A 12,141-nucleotide genomic window follows, 5' to 3' on the forward strand; every position below is an offset into this window, starting at 1 on the left:
GCTTTTATTGCTATTTGCTATTGCTTTTGGTGTTTTAGTTAGGAAGTCCATGCCTATGCCTATGTCCTGTATGGTTTTGCCTACATTTTCTTCTAGAGTTTTTATGGTGTTAAGTTTTATGTTTAAATCTTTGATCCATGTAGAGTTAACTTTAGTGTAAGGTGACAGGTAGGGGTCCAGTTTCTGCTTTCAGCATATTGCTAGCGAGTTTTCCCGACACCATTTATTAAACGTGGAGTCCTTTCCTCATTGGTTGTTTTGCCAGATTTGTCAAAGATCAGATGGTTGTAGATGTGTGGTGTTTCTTCTGGGGTCTCTGTTCTGTTCCATTGGTCTATGTCTCTGTTTTGGTACCAGTACCGTGCTGTTTTGATTACTATAGCCTTGTGTTATGGTTTGAAGTCTGGCAATGTGATGTTCCTGGCTTTGTTCTTTCTGCTTAGAATTGTCTTGGCTATGTGGGATCTCTTGTGATTCTATATGAAGTATAAAGTGCTTTTTTTTTTCAGTTCTGTGAAGAAGTTCATTGGTAGCTTGATGGGGATAGCATTGAATCTATAATTACTTTGGGCAGTATGGCCATTTTCATGATACTGATTCTTCCTAACCCTGAGCATGGAATATTTCTCTATCTGTTTGTGTCCTCTGTTATTTTGTTGAGCAGTGGTTTGTAGTTCTCCTTGAAGAGGTCCTTTACATACTTAGTTGTATTCCTTGGTATTTTATTCTCTTTGTAGCATTTGTGAATGGGAATTTACTCTTAATTTGGCTCTATGTTTGTCTGTTGGTTAATAGGAATGCCTGTGACTTCTACACAATTATTTTGTATCCTGAGACTTTGCTGAAGTTGCCTATCAGTTTCAGAAGATTTTTGGACTGAGACGATGGTCTTCTAAATATACAATCATGTCATCTGCAAATAGAGACACTATGACTTCCTTATTTCATAATCGATTACCCTGTCTTTATTTTTCTTGGCTGATTACTCTGGCTAGAACATCCAATAATATGTTGAATAGGAGTGATGAGAGAGGGCATCCTTGTCCAGTGCCTGATTTCAAAGGAATTCTTCCAGCTTTTGCCCGTTCAGTATGATATTGAACTGAACAAGCTGTAGGCTTGTCATACATAGCTTTTATCATTTTATGCTAAATTCCGTCAGTACCTAGTTTATTGAGAGTTTTTACCATGAAGCGCTGTTGAATTTTATCAAAGACCTTCTCTGCATCTATTGAGATAATTGTGATTTTTGACTTTGGTTCCTTTATGTGATGGACTACATTTATGGATTTGCATATGTTCAACCAGGCTTGCATTCCTAGGGTGAAGCCTACTTGGTCGTGACGGATAAGCTTCTAGATGTGCTGTTGCAGTCAGTTTGCCAGTATTTTATTGAAGATTTTTTCATCGATATTCATCATGGAGATTGGGCTGAAGTTTTCTTTTTTAGTTGAGTCTCTGCCCGGTTTTGGTATGAGGAAGATGTTGGTCTCACAAAATGAGTTAGGGAGGAGTCTCTCTCTTCGTATTGTTTGATAGTTTCAGAAGGAATGAAACCAGCTTCTTTTTGTATTTCTGGTAGAATTCATCTGTGAACCCTCTGGACCTGGCCTTTTTTTGGTTGGTAGGCTATTGATTCCTGCCTCTACTTCAGCCCTTGTTATTGGTCTACTCAGGGTTTCAACTTCCTCCTGGTTTCGTCTTCGTAGAGTACAAGTGTCAAGGAATTTATTCATTTCGTCCAGATTTACCGGTTTATATGCATAGAGTTATTTGTAGTAATCTCTGATTGTAGTTTGTATTTCTGTGGAGTCGGTGATGATATCCCCTTTATCGTTTTCTATTGCATCTATTTCATTCTTCTCCCTTTTCTTTTTTATTAATCTGGCTAGGGCTCTGTCTATTTTGTTGATCTCTTCAAAAAATCTGCTCCTGGACTTATAGATTTTATGAAGGGCTTTTTGTGTCTCTGTCTCCTTCAGTTCTGTTCTGATCTTAGTTAATTCTTGTCTTCTGCTAGCTTTTGAGATTTTTTTGACCTTTCTCCTCTAGCTCTTTCAATTTTTACGATAGAGTGTCAATTTTGAATCTCTCCTTGCTTCTCTAGTTGGCATTTATTACTATAAATTGCCTTCTCGACACTGCTTTAAAAGTGTCCCGGAGATTCTGGCACGTTGTGTCTTTGTTCTCATTTGTTTCAAAGAACATCTATATTTCTACCTTCATTTCATTGTTTATCCAGTCAACATTCTGGAGCCAGTTGTTCTATTTTCATGAAGTTCTGCAGTTCTGAGTTAGTTTCTTAATTCTGAGTTCTAATTTGATTGCATATAATCTGAGAGATTGTTTGTTATGATTTCCTTTGTTTTGCATTTGCTTAGGAGTGATTTATTTCAAATTATGTGGTCACTTTTAGAGTAGGTGCTGTGTGGTGCTGATCAGAATGTATATTCTATGGATTTGGGTTGGATATTTCTGTAGATGTCTATTAGGTCTGCTTGGTCCAGATCTGAATTCAAGTCCTGGACCTCCTTCTTAATTTTCTGTCTCAATGATATGTCTAACAGTGACAATGGACTGTTAAAGTCTCCCACTATTATTATGTGGGAGTCTAAGTGTCTTTGTAGGTCATTAAGGACTTCCTTTATGTACCTCGGTGCTACCCTGGTGCTCCTGTATTGAGTGCATAAATATTTAGGATCGTTAGCTCTTCTTGTTGCATTGATCCTTTTACCTTTATGTAATGCTTTTCTTTGTGTCTTTTGATCTTTGTTGTTTTAAAGTCCATTTTATCAGAGACTAGGATTGCAGCTCCTGCTTTTTATTTGCTCTCAATTTGCTTGACACGTCTTTCTGCATCCCTTTATTTTTAGCCTACATTTGTCCTTACACAAGTGATGAGTTTCCTGAATACAGCACACTGATGGGTTTTGACATTTTATACAATCAAATGGTCTATGTCTTTTAATTGGGTCATTTAGTCCACTTACATTTAAGGATAATTTTGTTATGTGTGAATTGGATACTGCCATTTTGATGCTAGCAGGCTGTTTTGTCCTTTAGTTGACACATTGTCTTCATTGTGTCGATGGTCTTTACCATTTGGTACATTTTTGGAGTGGCTGTTACTGATTGCTCCTTTCCTTGATTAGTGCTCCTTTCAGGAGCTCTCATAAGGCAGGCCTGGTGGTGAGAAAATCTCTCAGTAATTGCTTGTCCATAAAGGATTTTCTTTCTCCTTCTAATGTGAAACTTAGTTTGGCTGGATATCAAATTCTAGGTTAACAGTTCTTTTCTCTAAGGATGTTGAATATTGGCCCCCACTCTCTTCTGGCTTGTAGGGTTTGTGTGGAGAGATCCACTGTGAGTCTGGTGGGATTCCCTTTGTGGATAACCTGACTTTCTCTTTTGCTGCCCTTAGCATTTTTTCCTTCATTTCAACCCTGGTGAATCTGACGATTATGTGTCTTGGGGTTGCTCTTCTTGAGGTATATCTTTGTGGTGTTCTCCATACTTCCTGGACTTGAATAGTGGCCTGCCTTGCTGGGTTGGGGAAGTTCTCCTGGATAATATCCTGAAGAGTGCTTTCCAGCTTGCATTCATTCTTTCTGTACATTGAGGTACGCCTATCAAATGTAGATTAGGTCTTTTCACATAATCCCATATTTCTTGGAGGCTTTGTTCATTTCTTTTCACTCTTTTCTCTCTATTCTTGCCTTCTTATTTTACTTCATTGCATTGATTTTCAATCTCTGATATTTTTTATTCTGCTTGGTCAGTTTTGCTTTTGAAACTTTTGTATGCTTCATGAAGTTGTCGTGCTGTGTTTTTCAGCTCCATCAAGTCGTTTCTATTCTCTAATCTATTTATTCTAATCAGTATATCTAACCTTTTTTCTAGGTTCTTAGTTTCTTGGCATTGGGTTAGCACGCGTTCTTTTAGCTCTGAGAAGTTTGTTATTACCCACCTTCTGAAGCCGATTTCTGTCAATTCATCAGATTCATTCTCCATCTATCTTTGATCCTTAGCTGGTGAGGAGTTATGATCCCTTAAATGAGAAGAAGTCTTCTGGTTTTTGGTGTTTCCTTCCTTTTTGCGCTGGTTTCTTCCCATCTTAGTGGCTTTATCTACCTGTGGTCTTTGTACTTAGTGACTTTCAGGTGGGGTCTCTAAATGGATGCCGTTTTTATAGATGTTGAAGCTATTTCTTTCCACTTAGTTTTCCTATTAACAGTCAGGCCCCTCTGCTGCAGGATCACTGGAGGTGCTGTCAAGATCCCACTCACCTGGAGATCACCCGTGGGGCTGCAGAACAGCAAGGGTTGCTGCCAGTTTCTGCCTCCGCTATCCTCATACCAGAATGGTACCCACCAGATGTTGGCCTGAGCTTTCCTTTATGAGGTGTCTTTTTGTGTATATGGGGCTCAGAGAATTGCTTGAGGAGACATTCTGTCCCTTATAAGAGCTCAAGTGCTGTGCTGGGAGTTCTGCTGTTTCATGCAGAGCTGCTGGGCTGGTACCATTAACTCTGCTGCAGCTGAACTCATAACCTGCTGTTTTCCCAGGTGCTCTGTCCTAGGAAGGTCAGCCTTATTTATAAGTTCCTGCCATGCTGCTGCCTTTTTTCATGGATGCCCTGCCTGGCACAAAGTAGTCTACATCGAGAGTGGCAGACTGCCTTGGTATTGGGGGATGCCCTTCCCCCCACGGAGTTAGGCCATCCCAGTTCCAGCTTCGCTTGTTGTGAAACTCTTAATCCAGAGTGTTTCAGATTTCTTGTCTCGTGAGTGTGGTACCCGTCAAGCCAGATCCCATCACCTGGTTTCCTGTCTCAGCCCCCTCCCTTTCAGTTGAATGGACAGCTCTGTCTCCCAGGCATTCCAGGCACCAGTTGAAATGGCCACCCAAACTTTTGTGAGTTTCTTTGTCCTGATGCATCCCTGGCTGAAACTGCTGAAATGAAAACTCATGACGCTTTTATGCTCAGGAATCTCCTTGTCTGTTGGCAGTGAAAACTTCTTTGGAAATGTAGTGAGCACTCACTCTCTGTGCTGTTCTTGCCTGGAACTACATTCTGAAGATGTTCCTATTCAGCCATCTTGGATCTTCCTTAATCTTATGATTTCTAAGAAAAACTCTATAAGTCGTATCTTATTTATTATTAATATTTTGAATTAAAAGCTTCTTTTGTATGATGTGTTTACACCACAGACGTAATGGTGATTTTCTGGAGGATCACTAGAACTAGCATCAGACAACATAGGGAAAATTCTTCACAATATACTATATACATCTGTGTGTATTACACACATGTACATATAAATAAACACACACACACACACACATATATATATACACCTATATACTATATACTATACACACACACACACACACACACACTCACACGTTTATTTTGAAACAGAGTCTCACACAGTCTGTCGCCCAGGTTGGAGTGCAATGGCATGATCTCAGCTCACAGCAACCTCCACCTACTGGTTCACATGATTCTCCTACCTAAACCTTTTGAGTAGCTGGGATTACAGGTGCACACCACCATTCCTGGCTAATTTTTTTTATTTTTAGTAGAGACGAAGTTTCCCTATGCTGGCCACACTGGTCTCGAACTTCTGACCTCGTGATCCACGCACCTCAGCAGCTAGGATTATAGGTGTGAGCCCCTGCACACAGCCACATGTAGAAGTGCAGTACTACATAGAACACTGAACATTACATGCTGCTGGGATTACAGGTGTGAGCCACAGTATCCAGCTGCATATATTTTTTTATTTCTCTTTTTAAGAATCCTGATCTTAAATGAGTTCACAGTTGGATGTAGAAGTGCAATGCTTAGATGCAGATGTGTACATATAGAAGGATACAATACTTAGATGTAACAGTTATGAATAAATGTAATTCTTATAACTGACTATAACAGTATTAGAAAAGTCATATATTGATAAAACCTTCTTCAGAAAAAGGAACTTAAAAACTTAGAGGAACTGCTTCTGTTTAAATATATGCATAGCTAAGGCTCTTACAATGGTGTGGTTTATAGGATAGATATCAGAGTGTAAGTCCAATTTTTAAAACGTAGTCAAATGTATTAATCTTATATTTTATGCCTATGATTATTTTGTAATTCAGAGAATGGCTTTTCCAATTCAAAAATTCTTTAAAATCCTCTAGTGATTTATTTTTCATGGTGTTTAAATCAATATTGAAACTTTCTGGAATTTACACTCTATTAGGTTTGAAGTTTTGTCCAACTTTTTTTCAGTAACATATTCACCATGGGAATTCTTTCATTATACAAATATACATCTTATGCTTTAAATTCAGAGGAAATTATGATATGTTATTCTATTTTGTGCTAACTAAAATGTTGCTTTGTTGACTTAGAGTTCTCTTAGCCATAAGAAAGAAAAAGATCTCTTGCATGAAATTAGCATGTTCTGGGAAAAAAATTGCCTTGCTTAGACTGGAACTAGACACAATTCAATAGCAGAACCTGCTAAGGGAAAAAAAAATTTTAGAGGACATTGAAAGTGTGAAAGAAAAGAATGCTAATATTCTTAAGGCCATAAAATTGGATAAGGAAGAATGAAAAAAGACGGTATTTAAGGAGAGTGGACAGCTTAGCATTTTGACAACGAAGAATAAAATGGTCAGTTCTGAATTGGAGAATGTAAGACACAACTAGGAAACACTGGAAATGGAAATTCAATCATGTCCTTGTAGACTGGCTACTGCTCTACATGACTGTGACCAAAGCCAGATAGGAGAAAGCAACTTCTTTCCAGAGAACAAAACCTCAACAGGTTTATTTACAGGAGACAATGAATTCTCATACATCTAACCTGAAAGAGAACAGCAAGATTCTTTCTGAACAACTGTAATGCTTATTGTAAAAATTAACAGCCTAAAAATTCAGCTCCATCACACAAGATAAACTGTGAAAGAAAAGACAGGACAGGCTGCCATCTTTCCTGTTGGAGGAACTTAATTATTCCAGCCTGTGGGCATTGGAGAGTACAAACCGACCAGGGGCAGAAGAGTTCCCGCAGCACAGCACAGCTGCTTTACCAAATCATGGCCAGACTGCTTCTGTTAGCAGGCTCCTGATCCTGTTCCTTCTTACTGAACAGGACCTCCCACCTGGTGCTTACAGCTACCCTCACAGGTGTTCCCTGGCCAATGGAGATTTGAAATATTCCTTAGACAGAGCTCCCACAGAGAAAGGCAGGCCACCATCTTTGCTGTTTGGATGACTAGGTTCTGGTCTTAGGGCTTTTTAGAACCCAAGCTGACCAGAGGTGTAAGTGGTAGCTCAGCACAGCAGAGCCACCTTGCAAAAACATAGCCAGACCCTTGTTTAAGTCAATACCCAACAACATTCCTAATCACTGGGTACAGCCTTTCAACAGGGTCTCTGGCTGCCTTCACTGCTGTTCTCTGGCTGACAGATGTTTCAGGCCTCCCTGAATCAGAGCTTCCAGAGAGAGGACCAGACTGTAATCTTTGTTGCTTAGGCAACTCAGCCATTTCAACCTTGGGACTTCAGAGTGTCTGAGGCAACCAGGGGCTGAAGTGAACCCCCAGCACAGCACAGCTGCTCTACAGAAACATGGCCAGACTTTTTTAAAAGCAAGTCTCTGATCTTGTTCCTCCTGACTGGACAAGACTTCTGAACTTGTTTCCAGCCACCTCTCGTAGTTGTGTCCAGATTGGCAACAGGATTGTACCTCAGTGGTACAGAGGTCCCAGAGGAAGAGGCAGGCTATTATCTTTGTCTTTTTGCAGGCTTCGCTAGTGATACCTTGAGTCGCTGGAAGATATGAGGCAATTAGGTACTGGAGTGGACCCCCAGTATACCACAGCAACCTTATGGGAAAGTGGCTGAACCGTTACATGGGTGCTGGTTTCCATATCTCCTCGATGAGCAGGTCCTCCTGGCTTGGGTCTTTATCCAGGACCCCACTGAAACCATCAAGCCAGTAGCAACTTGGCAATTTCTTGGACAGAGCTTCACAGATCGACTGAAATCCTCTCTGCCACTGCCTCTGCAGTGGATCTGCCCTTGTTACCTTCAGAATATCAAGAAAGCAAAGACCCTAAGTGCCATATTGATAACTCTAACAAGCTGCAGTTGACCCAAGGAACAAGGCAGTCCATCTCTTGTGGATACCACATACCCCCCACTGCTTATCACTGGACAGGGAACTCTGGCTTGGGCCCATAGAACAGACCCTCCATCCTGGGGTGATTACACTAAGTGATGGCTAACTCACATCTCTCTGGGGTAGAGCCCGCAGGAGACAAGCAAAGTGATGGAGCAGGAAGCCAGCTGATGTGAAGCCCAGAGGGCAGGCACAGCTATCTCTCTAGGCTCTACTGGGTCTTATGAGACACTTTATCCCAGCACTTTAGGACTGTGGATGTCAGATCAGCCACATCTCATGTGAAGATTGCCCAACAGAGATCAGGTATGAGATTTTCCCTATTAATAAAAGGAGACTTCCTTTAAAAAGTCTGGCCACGTTTTTGTAGAGCAGCTGTGCTGTGCTGGGGCCTCACTTTTCAGAGAGTTATCTGAGGCGTGATATCTACTGGGCATTCTTGCACATGAGATGAAGCTGGTCTGACCTCAGCACTCCTTAGTCTGCTTGCCTCTCCCAGGGCCCCAGCCTGGCCACGCCTGCCTACAGGGCACTCTCAGCTGCCCACACCTTTGTTTCTGTGCCAGTGGACCATGCCTGAGCAGTGAAGAGATGCAGCAAAGCGGACCCTTCAGGCACGCAGCATCCTCTACATTGCCTCTCCATACTGAAGCTCTTTATACAAAAACGTCCTACGTCACTTTGCTGGTGTGTGTTTACATGAGTGGATTTTGCTACACTTGCCCTACTAGCACATGGGAATGTAGCACGCACTTCAACCCACACCAACTCCCATTGAAGAAAGAGCCATGGTAGGCAGAGGAACAAAATCACAACCTCTGCCAACACCTTCTCCTTTTGCTAATTCTGTGCACGAAAAGGGAATGCTAATATACGTTGAGTGGTCGTTGCTGCTTAGGGGGTCACAGAGATGGCACCCAGACATGCACAGGCCAGCACCCTGGCCTGAACCAACACTACCTCCAGTGCATCAGCACACACAGCAGGGGCCTTCTGGCCGCCACCAAGCTGTCTTGCCTCCACCACTTCCACCACTGGGCAAATGCCAACAGGGAAGCAGGCAGGTTTGCATCTGCTAGCACTCTGCCAACACCTGCCACACTTTGCTTCCTTCAGTGCAGTAGACTCCAAACTTCGAGGAGCCAGAGAAAAAAGTTGAGACCCAATATAAGTTTCCCATTATTAAAGCACACAGTCCAGGAATTGAGAGATGAATATTGGCCCACTGAAATCCTCCAAAACCAAAGGCAGCTGCCTGCTTCTACCTTAAACCACAATCAAACCCTCCTGATCATCAAACATGATAAAAGAAAAATACCCTGTGCAAAGGTTAGCAACCTCAAAGGTTGAAGGTGAATAAGCTCATAAAGATGAGGAAGAATCAGTGCAAGAACACTGAAACTCAAGAAGTCAGCATGCCTTCTTTCCTCCAGATGATTACATCAACTGTTCAGCCTGTTCAAGTTTTCAGAACTGGCCAGAGGCTGACATGTCTGCAATGATACAAGTAGAATTCAGAATGTGGGTAGAAACAAAGTTCACTAAGTGAAAGAAGTATGTCAACATCCAATGCAAGGAGGCCAAAAATCATTGTAAAACATCGCAGGAGCTAACAGGCAATATATCCAGTATAAACAACATTACTGGTGCTCACTTTGGCAGCACATACATTAAAATTGGAATGATTCAGAGAAGATTAGCATGGCCCCTGCTCAAGGAGGACTTAAAAATTCATGAAGCATTGCATATTTGTAGAAAAAATCAATATCGTGAAAATGGCCATACTACCCAAAGTAATTTATAGATTCAATGCTGTCCCCATCAAGCTACCAATGACCTTATTCACAGAACTGGAAAAACCCACCTTAAACTTCATATGGAAGCAAAAGAGAGTGTGGATATCCAAGACAATGCTAAGCACAAAGAACAAAGCCAGAGGCATGCTACCCGATTTCAAATTATAATACAAAGCTACAGGAATCAAAACAGCATGGTACTGGTACTAAAACAGAGAAATAGACCAATGGAACAGAACAGAGGTCCTGGTGGCAATGGCACTCATCTACAACCGTCTCATCTTTGACAAACCTGAGAAAGACAAGCAATGGGAAAAGGATTTCTTGTTTAATAATTGTTGTTGGGAAAACAGGCTACCAGTGTCCAGAAAGCAGAAACTGGACCTCTTCCTTTCACCTTACAGTAGAATTACCTCCAGATGGATTAAAGATCTAGACATAAGACCTAATGCCATAAAAAAATCTAGACAAAAAATAGGAAAAGCCATACAGGACATAGGTGTAGGCAAGTACTTCATGACTAAAACACCAAAAGCATTGGCAACAAAAAGGAAAATAGACAAATGGGACCTTATTAAACTCCAGAGCTTATGTACAGCAAAAGAAACCATCATTAGAGTGAGCCAGCAACCAGCAGAATGAGAAACAATTATTGCAATCTACCCATCTGACAAATGGCTGATATCCATAATCTACAAAAAATAAAGCAGATTTACAAGGAAAAAAACAAGCAAACCCGTTCAAAAGTGGACAAAGGATATGAACAGACACTTTTGAAAAGAAGATATATATGAGGCCAATAAACATGTGAAAAAATACTCATCATCACTGGTTATTAGAGAAATCAAAATCACATTGAGATATCACCTCATGCCAGTTAGAATGGTGACCATTAAAAAATCTGGAGACAACAGATACCAGAGAGCATGTGGAGAAATAGGAACAATTTTACAGTGTTGCTAGAAGTACAAACTAGTTGAACCATTGTGGAAGGCAGTCTGGCACTTGCTCAAGGGCCTGGAAACTGTAATTCCATTTGACCCAGCAATCCCATTACTGGGTATATACCCAAAGGCTTATAAATCATTCTATTATAAAGAAACATGCACACGTATGTTCACAGTGGCACTGTTTACAATGGTAAAGAACTGAAAACAGCCCAAATTTCCAGAGATGATAAACTGGACAAGGAAAATGTGACACACATACACCACGGAATATTATGCAGCCACAAAAAACGATGAGTTTGTGTCCTTTGTAGGGACATGAATCAATCTGAAAACCATCATTCTCAGCAAACTGACAGAAGAACAGAAAATCCAACACTGCATGTTCTCACTCATAGGCAGGTGATGAATAATGAGAACACATGGACACAGGGAGGGGAGCATCACACACTGGGGTCTTTTTGGGGGTGGCCAACAGGGGGACACCAGGGGTTGGGGAGGTCAGGGAGGGATTACCTGAAGAGAAATGCCAGATGTATGTGACGGGATGGAGGCAGGAAACCACATTGCCATGTGTGTACCTATGCAACAATTCTGCATGATCTGCATGTGTACCCTATAACCTGAAGTACAGCTTTTAAAAAAAGAATAAACTGATGTGATAGAGCTGAAAAGCACACTACATGAATTTTATAATGCAGCCACATGGTAATTGTGTGTGATTGCCTTATAAAAATTTTTGTAATGTGTGTGGGCACCCAAGGGTGCCCTGTAAGCAGGTATGGCCAGGCTGGGGTCCTGGGAGAGGCAAGCAGACTAAGGAGTGCTGAGGTCAGACCAGCACCATCTCATGTGCAAGACCAACTAGTAGAACAGATCAAGCAAATGTAAGAGTCTCAGAGCTTGAAAACTGGCTTTCTGAAAGAAAAGAGGCAAGAATGGGGGAAAAGAATGAAAAGGAATGAACAAAACCTTTGAGAAATAAAGGATTATGTAAAAAGGTGAAATATATGCCTTATTAATGTACCTGAAAGAGATGACAAAAATGTAACCAAATTGGAAAACATATTTCAGAATGTCATTCATCAGAATTTCCCCAACTTAGCCAGACAGAACAACATTGAATTCAGGAAATCCAGAGAATCTCACATATGCCACAAGAAGAACACCTCTAAAACACATAATCATCAGGTTCTCCGAGGTCAAAATGAAATAAAAATT

At 41.1% G+C, this 12,141-nt stretch overlaps 1 protein-coding gene, 1 long non-coding RNA gene and 1 other non-coding gene across 4 annotated transcripts in view; all 3 read left to right on the forward strand.

Moving 5' to 3' along the window:
• LOC141583197 (uncharacterized) overlaps positions 1 to 12,141 on the forward strand; it is a 776,849-nt gene that overhangs the window by 134,208 nt on the left and 630,500 nt on the right. The gene's annotated exons all lie outside the window — the stretch shown is intronic.
• Positions 1 to 12,141, forward strand: part of LOC141583203 (uncharacterized) — a 92,318-nt gene that overhangs the window by 42,986 nt on the left and 37,191 nt on the right. The gene's annotated exons all lie outside the window — the stretch shown is intronic.
• LOC141583225 (U6 spliceosomal RNA) lies at positions 9,824 to 9,930 on the forward strand. The gene has a single exon (XR_012515918.1). It is a non-coding gene; the product is annotated as a U6 spliceosomal RNA (small nuclear RNA).

Source organism: Saimiri boliviensis (assembly GCF_048565385.1).
Source record: "Saimiri boliviensis isolate mSaiBol1 chromosome 19 unlocalized genomic scaffold, mSaiBol1.pri SUPER_19_unloc_1, whole genome shotgun sequence".
Lineage (NCBI taxonomy): Eukaryota > Metazoa > Chordata > Mammalia > Primates > Cebidae > Saimiri > Saimiri boliviensis.